This window comes from Salvelinus sp. IW2-2015, unplaced genomic scaffold (assembly GCF_002910315.2).
Source record: "Salvelinus sp. IW2-2015 unplaced genomic scaffold, ASM291031v2 Un_scaffold16283, whole genome shotgun sequence".
NCBI classification, from domain to species: domain Eukaryota; kingdom Metazoa; phylum Chordata; class Actinopteri; order Salmoniformes; family Salmonidae; genus Salvelinus; species Salvelinus sp. IW2-2015.
Window position 1 is genome coordinate 409900 of NW_019957521.1, and position 10373 is coordinate 420272.

Below are 10373 nucleotides of genomic sequence, written 5' to 3' on the forward strand. Positions count from 1 at the left end.
TTTATTTTAGTCTACTTGGTAAATATTTTCTTAACTCTCCTTGAACTGCGCTGTTGGTTAAGGGTTTGTAAGTAAGCATTTCACGGTAAAGTCTACACTTGTTGTATTCGGCGCATGTGACAAATAAAATTTGATTTGATTTGATTGCTGTGTGAATGTGAGTTAGTCAGCTGATCTCCCAGGAATATATTGCTATCAAGTATCTATTGAACAAAAATATAAATGCAACATGCAACAATTTCAACAATTTTACTGAGTTACAGTTCAAATAAGGAAATCAATCAATTTAAATAAAGTAGGCCCTAATCTATGGATTTCACATGACTGGGCAGGGGTGCAGCCATGGGTGGGCCTGGGAGGGCATAGCCCCACACACTTGGGAGCCAGGCCCACCCACTGGGGAGCCAGGAGCAGCCAATCAGATTTCGTTTTTCCCCACAAAAGGTATTTATTACAGACAGAAATGTTCCTCAGTTTCATTAGATGTCTGGGTGGCTGGTCTCAGATGATCCCACAGGTGAAGATGCCAGATGTGGACGTCCTGGGCTGGCGTGGTTACACGTAGTCTGTGGTTGTGAGGCCGGTTGGATGTACTGCCAAATTCACTAAAACGACATTGGAGGTGGCTTATGGTAGAGAAATGAACAATCAATTCTCTGGTACCAGCTCTGGTGGACATTCATGTAGTTAGCATGCTAATTTCACACTCCCTCAAAACTTGAAACATCTGTGGCATTGTGTTGTGTGACAAAACTGCACATTATAGACTGGGATTTTATTGTCCCCAGCACAAGGTTCACCTGTGTAATGATCATGTTGTTTAATCAGCTTCTTGATATGCCACACCTGTGTGGGCCAGTAACCGAAAGGTTGCTGGATTGAATCCCCGAGCTGACAAGGTAAAAATCGGTCGTTCTGCCCCTGAACTAGAAGCACAAGCATTTCGCTACACTCGCATTAACATCTGCTTACCATGTGTATGTGACCAATAAAATTGATTTGATTTGAGCAAGGCAGTTAACCCACTGTTCCCCTGGCGCCGAAGATGTGGATGTCGATTATGGCAGCCCCATGCACCTCTCGAATTCAGAGGGGTTGGGTTAAATGTGGAAGACACATTTCAGTTGAATGCATTCAGTTGTACAACTGACTAGGTATCACCCTTTCTCGTTCCCTTTCCCTGTCAGCTGGATGTATTATCTTGGCAAAGGAGAAATGCTCAAATTTGTGAACAGAATTTGAGAGAAATAAGCTTTTTGTGTGTATGGAACATTTCTGGGATATTTTAGTTCATCTCATGAAACATGGGACCAACACTTTACATGATGCGTTTATATTTTTGTTCAGTATAGTTCCTCTCGGCTCCTTTTAGACAAGTGAATGTGGATGTTATGCAGCTGAATTGGTATAAGTGCTGTGCTGCCACCGTGTGGTACATAGATAGAGCTGCACATTGTAAAAACAAGCAAATTCTTAGCTGGCCAGGGATAAAATTACACAATAATTACTACTACTAATAATTTATTACACAACAATTACTAAAATGTGAATTGAGATCATTTCCTGCCCAGAAGTGAGTCTCAGATAAGTCAACGTAAAACATTTCTCTCATCTTGTGATTTTTATTTGGAAATGTAAGTCTCATAAACTCCAGATAGGGTACAATTGGGATAACAAGTGCACAGAGAGTTTACAGTAGGGTACATGGTCTATAAGGCACATAGTTAATATAATGCATTCACACACACACACACACACACACACACACACACACACACACACACACACACACACACACACACACACACACACACACACACACACACACACACACACCACACACACACACACACACACACACACACACACACACAAAGTACCAGTCAAAAGTTTGGAACAGCTACTCATTCGAGGGTTTTTCTTTATTTTTACTTTTTCAACATTGTAGAATAATAGTGAAAACATCAAAATTATAAATAACACATATGGAATCATGTATTAACCAAAAAAGTGTTAAACAAATCAAAATATATTTTATATTTGAGAATCTTCAAAGTATCCACCCTTTGCCTGATGACAGCTTTGCCACTCTTAGCATTCTCTCAACCAGCTTCATGAGGTAGTCACCTGGAATGCATTTCAATTAACAGGTGTGCCGTGTTAAAAGTTCATTTGTGGAATTTGTTTCCTTCTTAATGTGTTTGAGCCAATCAGTTGTGTTGTGACAAGGTAGGGGTGGTATATTGATAAAATACCAAGTCCATATTATGGCAAGAACAGTTCAAATAAGCAAAGAGAAATGACAGTCCATCAATACTTTAAGACATGAAGGTCAGTCAATCCGGAAAATTTCAAGAACTTCAAAAAGTTTCTTCCATGCAGTCGCAAAAAGCATCAAGCGCTATGATGAAACTGGCTCTCATGAGGACCGCCACAGGAAAGGAAGACCCAGAGTTACCTCTGCTGCAGAGGATAGTTCATTAGAGTTAACTGCACCTCAGATTGCAGCTGGTGGAAACATGTTTTTGTCTTTCAGCTATTTGACCAGTGGGTGAAACCTTGGTTTGAGCTTTGACTAGTTGTCCGTTAGTTTTTTACTCTGCTTGTCAGAACCTAACAACTGTCCCCAAAAATGTAATTGGCTACCCCCCCCCCCCCCCCCCCCCCCCCCCCCAAGAAATCCCGACCCTATGACTTCTTTTGCAATGTACAATGCTTCTGTCAGCATTGCATATCCTAGACCAAACAATTGCAGTGACCCACCCATCCCTATAGTAATATCCCTGGTAGCCCCCTGGTGTATTAGATACATTGCCACTGTTGCAAAGTCTAATTCCGGGGAATCAGAGTGGGTGTTTACTGGTTGGCTGAAAGGCCTCTTTGGAGCTTTGGGCGCCCAGATAGCTCAGTAGGTGATAGCTGGAATCTTTTGTTTAATATGTTTGATCATTTTGCGTTCTTGTTGTAAGGCCATTTGTACTTCCCTGGCAACTCGAGTATCAGCAACTATCATGTTCAATGCTACTAAAGGTGATACTGATAACTTGCTGTCTCTCCAGGAACTCACCTTTCCCCCTACAATGGATGATAATATGCAAGAATGAGTTAGTATCCATGTTTGATGAAGTACCTGAAGGTTTTAAGTTAGGTTGTTAAACAACAGCAACTTTATAATGTACAGGGTAATAGAAAAATGATCAAATATGAAGATGGATTTGTATGTAATAGTCAGTATTTACTAAATGCACACCTGTTGATAGACAATGTACGTTAAGAAGTCAAATACATTTTTGTTATCACATATAGTGATAAAAGGAGGGAATGTAGGGGACATTTTAGTGTTCTCTGTGTCTCTGCAAATGCGTGACTACATGTAGCTTTGTCACGTTCTACCTTAGTTCCTTTTTTATGTCTTTATTTTAGTTTGGTCAGGGCGTGAGTTGGGGTGGGCATTCTATGTTGTTATTCTATGTTTTGTTCTGTGTGTTATATTTCTATGTGTTTGGCCTAGTATGGTTCTCAATCAGAGGCAGATGTCGATCGTTGTCTCTGATTGAGAATCATACTTAGGTAGCCTGTTTTCGCTGCACATTGGTCCGACTTTTCCTACTCCTCAGACGAAGAGGAGAATTGTTACAAGCTTGTTGAGTGCTGATTATTGTGTTTGGATGTTCTGTGACTTTTCTCTCAGGAAGGGAACCAATAGAAGGAGAACAGAAAGAAGGGAATACATTGTTACTTTGGCCCAATGCCTAGAAACTATGTGTGCAAGGTCACGATCAGCTTATTGCACCCTGAGAGCAGAGACGCTTAGTTTGTGCATGAGTATAAATAGTGCTGAAGGGGATCACCCATTCAGAGCTTCTGACATACGTGTACTTTGAGTATTAAGTTTTTGTAACCTCTCCGGGCCGATATCAATAAAGATCAGTTCCTTGAACTTTGACTTGGAGTCCTTAGTGGTAATTTCCACGACAGGGGCAAGTACAATACAATACATGACTGAGTACCACTGTCACGATCGTCATAAGGAGTGGACCAAGATGCAGCGTGGTATGTTTCCATCCTTTTATAGAATAGAAAACTCAAAGGGAAAAACAATAAAGCGAACAAACGAAACGTGAAGCTCAAACTAGTGCTCACAGGCAACTATACCTAGACAAGATCCCACAAAGCACAATGGGGAAATGGCTACCTAAATATGATCCCCAATCAGAGACAACGATAAACAGCTGGCTCTGATTGGGAACCATACCAGGCCAACATAGTTATATAATTCCCCTAGATAACCCACCCTTAATCACACCCCGACCTAACCAACATAGAGAATAAACAGCTCTCTATGGTCAGGGCGTGACAACCACTCTCCATATTTTCAAGCATAGTGGTGGCTGCATCACGTTATGGGTATGCTTGTAATCGTTAAGGACTAAGGAGTTTTTCAGGATAAAAAAACCTGGTTTAGTCTGCTTTCCACCAGACACCGGGAGATTATTTCACCTTCCAGCAGGAGTTGCTTACCAAAAACACAGTCACTGTTCCTGAGTGGCTGAGTTACAATTTTGACTTAAATCTGCTTGAAAATCTATGGCAAGACCTGAAAACGGTTGCCTAGCAATGATCAACAACCAATTTGACAGAGCTGGAATAATMTTTTAAAGGATAATGGGCAAATGTTGCACAATCCAGGTGTGGAAAGCTCTTAAGACTTACCCAGAAAGACTCACAATTGTAATCGCTCCCACAGATGATTCTAACATGTATTACTTAGGAGGTTGAATATTTATTTAATCAAGATATATTAAAGTTGTATTTTTCATGATTTCTTAAAAACAAATGTGAGAATTTTTCTTCAACCTTCACATGCGAAATATGTGTAGATTGTTGACAAAAAAATGACACTTAAATCCATTTTAATCCCACTTTGTAACAACAAGCATTAGACCTTGCAGTGACTCCAATCAAGCACCATATGCACCAACCCTATTCATCCACCTTAACTGGTTCAAGTTATACAAGCACAGACATTTCAATTTATGTTAGTCCTAATGGTTGACCCAGATCAATTGAGGCCAGGTGAGATGAGATGACACTCCTCCACACATCTTTGTAAGACGTAGAACAAGCAGTAAAGTTTTAGCAGTGAGGTTCGAAATTTGACTTTCTAAATTGAATATTGGAGTTTCTAAATTCTACATTTTGTTGTTTCTACATTGTACTTCATTGGAATTTCTACATTGGAGTTTAAACATTGTATTGTAGAATAATAGTGATGAGTCAAAACTATGAAATAACACATATGACACACATGGTGGCTACTTTGAAGAATCTCAAATATAAAATATATTTTGATTTGTTTAACTCTTTTTTGATTACTACATGATTCCATATGTGTTATTTCATAGTATTGTCTTCACTATTATTCTACAATGCAGAAAATAGTAAAATTAAAGAACAACCCTTGAATGAGTAGTTGTGTCCAAACTTTTGACTGGTACTGTATATCACTTGTTGCCCTATCCCTCTGTACAGGTACAGTTCTACTACTCACACCACTCCTCCCTGGATCCCTCCCCCTTGACCCATCTATCTACTTTCTTCACTGCCTCAGCATATGACAACWTCTGCACTATTCTAACCCTTGAAACCTCAACCTGCCTCTCTCGCATGGGACATTTCTGATCCCCAGCCCCTTGGGCACCCCTACAATTAACACATACCACTACTTTCCCCAATGCTACACATTCATGTCCTTCTGCACACTTCTCACACCAAGGAACCTCCCTCCTACACACTGCTACCACATGCCCATACGCTTGACACCTGTAACAACATAATGTATTTGGCACAAAAGCTTGTACAGGATAACTTATATATCTTAACATCACTTTGTCGGTCAAAAACTCAACATCAAAACTCAAAAGAACAGAAAACGACTCTTCTGTTTCACCACTCACGCCACCCTGTCTGCGTCGCACCAAACGACGAGCATCCCAAACACCGGGAATCTTCTCCTTCAGTTGGTCAACTTTTACATTTACCGCTACCCTAGTAATCACTCCATTCGGTGGCACCCTTTTCTTGAGAGCAAAACAATTCACATCTCTTGCCCCCATTTGTTTAACACAGAGAGCCTTCTCCCACTGCCCAGCAGAAACACAAACAATTATCACAAGACCACTTCTGGTTACCCTCACCGATTGCACAGCACCCAACTGTGTTTTCACCCACCCTGAAACCAGAAATGTATTAGCCAAAAGGCAAGGGTCCACTTTTTCCAAAAACATCACTCCTACTGTCACAGACCCATCTTTATATTGAACCTTGGTGCAAGCCTCGTGTTCCGAGAACTTCACCACACCTACCACCTCCGATATTTTGCCCTCATTCACTTCCATTTCTCCTCCTGCCTTCAGCTCACCTTGCTCACACTTGATACAATTTTTCTTTAACAAACCATCTCCCTATTTCCAGCTATTTTTAACAGACTCAAGCTCACCGTCTTCCTCCTTCTCTCTCTTAGACCTACTCTGCCTCTCTTCTTCCTTCYATTCCTCCTTATTCTCCTTATAATAACACTGCACTTCTCCTGACATAAATATTGTTCTTGCCTGCTCAAGGGACACCATTTAACCAGCTGTCACAATATCCGTACAATCAGCACAAACCCCTTGGGATGTAGCGCTCAACAGTGCATCCCACTTACAAACACTTTCGATTAATCTTCTTCATCTATGGTATTATGGTGGTCCGCAAACAAGCTTTAGAGGTGCATGCCGCCACCTACTGTACGGGTGGTAAACTATTTAAAAAAATTATAAACATGGGCGGTCGAGCCCTGAATGCTGATTGGCTGACAGCCGTGGTACATCAGACCGTATACCACGGGTATGACAAAATATTTATTTTTACTGCTCTAATTACATTGGTAACCAGTTTAAAATAGCAATACGGCACATCAGGTTGTGATATATGGCCAATAGACCACGGCTAAGGGCTGTATCCAGGCACTCCGCGTTGAGTCGTGCAAAGAACATCCCTTAGGTGTGGTATAGTGGCTTGATTGGAGTCGACCTGTGGTAAACTCAATTGATTGGACATGATTTGGAAAGGCACACACCTGTCTATATAAAGTCCCACAGTTGACAGTGCACGTCAGAACAAAAATCAAGCCATGAGGTTGAAGGAATTTTCCGGAGAGCTCTGAGACAGGATTGCGTCGAGTCACAAATCTGGGGAAGCGTAACAAAAAATGTCTGCAGCATTGAAGGTCCCCAAGAACTCAGTGGGCTCCATCATCCTTAAATGGAAGAAGTTTGAAACCACCAAGACTGGTCGCATGGCCAAACTGAGCAATCAGGGAAGAAGGTCCTTGGTCTGGGAGGTGACCAAGAACCCGATGGTCATACTGACTGAGCTCCAGAGTTCCTTTGTGGAGATGGGAGAACCTTCCAGAAAGACAACCATATCTGCAGCACTCTACCAATCAGGCCTTTATGGTAGAGTGGCCAGATGGAAGCCACTCCTCAGTAAAAGGTACATGACAGCCCGCTTGGAGTTTGCCAAAAGGCACCTAATAGGCAAAAGGCAATGGCAATTTATGATATATGCAGTTGAGGAATTTATGATATGTGCAGTTGGGGAATATTCCATGTACCAACACTACATGTAGGACAGACATTCCCACATACAGTATACACACACATAGAGGCATTTTTCAACTATGATTTTACCAGTCAGGATCCAGAATGGATATGACAATGGGGCCAGCACAGGACGTAATACACCCTTACAACAATCTACTTTTTGATCTTCTTGACTTATTATTTCATGTTATCAAGCTCACTCTGACTGACAAATCCCTGCCTATTACTGTGATTAAAAAGAGCATATGAAACACTGTTTTTCATGAGGCCTACCTGAGCACCTTCCTTTAAGCACCTCTGTTTGAACACCTCTCCTGTCCTTGATCCATATCACATACAGCCATTTGTGGATCTTTTCAGTGTCCATGTGAAAGATAGTTATTGCGACGCTGGAACATTTGTTAACGTCAATTTTCTTTAACACCCATGTAAAATGAAGGCCTGCGAAGCTTACAGATTTRAGTCTAATTGCATGAGATGAAAGTAGACAAACATCAGAGTGTGCGATATGAAGGCGTAGTCAGTGGACATTCTGAACCTTGTTAGAAGTCAGTAGGTCTCATGACCAAGGAGCGATTTAAATTTTACATTTGGAAAAATTAATGTAAAATCTTGTGAGATGAAAATGGACAAACTAAAGGCTGTGCAATATGTAGGCTCACTGAGTGGACATTCKGAATCTTGTTTGAAGTCATTAGGTCACATGACCAATGAGCTATTGAAATTCAAAAATGTAAATAAATAATTTTAAATAGTGCGAGATGTCAACAACAACAAAAATGTCAACAAAAAAAAGTGTGTGCAATGCGTGTCTATGCCATCGGGTTAGCTACAACCAGTTTTTAACATTTTAGGAGTAATGGTTAAAGAGCTATTGGAATTTGAAACATTTGATTTGTCACTATGTTGACAGTCCCTAACTGCTGTTGGTGGCCTTAAGGAAAACTACAGGCGAATATCCATCCTGAAACTGTCTTTACCTCAGTAATTTTTGATTTTAYGAGACAAGTCAGTTAAGAACAAATTCTTATTWTYAATGACAGCCCAGGAACAGTTGGTTAACTGCCTTGTTCAGGGGAAGAAGGACAGGTTTTTACCTTGTCAGCTCGGGGATTTGACGCTGCAACCTTTCGGTAACTAGTCCAACGCTCAAGCCACTAGGCTACCTGGAAGTATACTTCCTCATGTATATCATCTGCAACCCCAGAAATAACCCCCTTGACAGGCGCCCTGCTTCGGAGATCCATACACAAAACCTTCAATTCAAAAATATTTTTGAGGGGCAAAGCACACACAAAATTCGTAATAAGACCAGCTTGTGTGACTCACCGAAGCCACCTCACCCAACGCCTTCATGACACTCTTTATGACTTTGAACCGATCCCCCAGGTAACATTGATCCAAAACCCTCACTCCGTCTATGAATTATTCTATCTAGTTAATTCTTAGTTTCCATCACAACTTTATTTATTTTGTTTCCTTTCTTTTTCACGACAACTCTCATTTTCACCCGACCCAGCATCAGTTTCGAACAGAACATCAGCGTCTGCCATCTTCCCTCCTTTCTCAAACAAGGCAACATGGTGCATCATCCAGAAACATACAACATCTCTTTTCCATAAGTTCAAATATGAATTTTCAAATTAGTTTMATTGGGAAGGCAGATAAAGCATTTTCATCAAAAGTAATTACTTTCGCATGTGAAAACACAGAATCCTACTTATTACTACACATGCTTAATTACGTCGCTTTTGTTGTACTGAACAGGGCACCTGGCTCATGCCCGGGAGGCAGCCCGGTTCCAAATTGAATGCAATCAGCTTTCAGCTGTTGTGAAACACGCCTACACAGGCGCCCGGGCTAGATTAATCGAACCTCCTAACTTGTCCAAACAGTTGCAACTAAAACAATAGTTTCTATTGGACAAATTCAGGTAGGTCCCTCCCCGTTTCGTTGTATTTGCTTCCGTTTAAGATGCCCCTGCACACAAGTGAAAAGAGGGAGGTGTCATGACTTACTCACAAGACATAAAGTCATCAAGTCTACTATCTCTGTGTTTAGAGTATTTAAAAGAGAAAATGTGCAAAATGTTTCAAATGTCATCATTTTTTTATAGAATATAATTCAATGTAGTAGGTTGGCTACTTTGACAAGCCTTGACAAGGATTATGCAACATGGTTCAGAGAAATAAGGGTGAGAGAGAGAGAGAGAGATTTTCCCTTTCGTACAACACTGTACATAGCCATAATATAACCTTTGAAATGTCTCTATTCTGTTGAAACTTTATGTAATGTTTACTGTTCATTTCTAATTGTTTATTTCACTTTTGCTTATTATCTATTTAACTTGCTTTGGCAATGTAAATATGTTTCACATGCCAATAAAGCCCTTAGAATGAAATTGAATTGGCATGAACCTACTATGCATCACTGTGATTGACATTATGAGCCATGACACCCCATTTCAGATCCAAGCCTCACCATCTAGGGACAGAGGCTCTCATGTTCTGTCAAATCAAATACATTTTTATTTGTCACATGCGCCGAATACAACAGTTGTAGACCTTACCGTGAAATGCTAACTTACAAGCCCTTAACCAACAATGCAGTCCTATTGTTAATACATGTAGCTCAATAAACACCAACAGTTTATGTACATATTATACATGAAATTGTATAATCATGTAAATTCTAAACATTGGTGAGAAAATAGAGTGATTTTTGAAT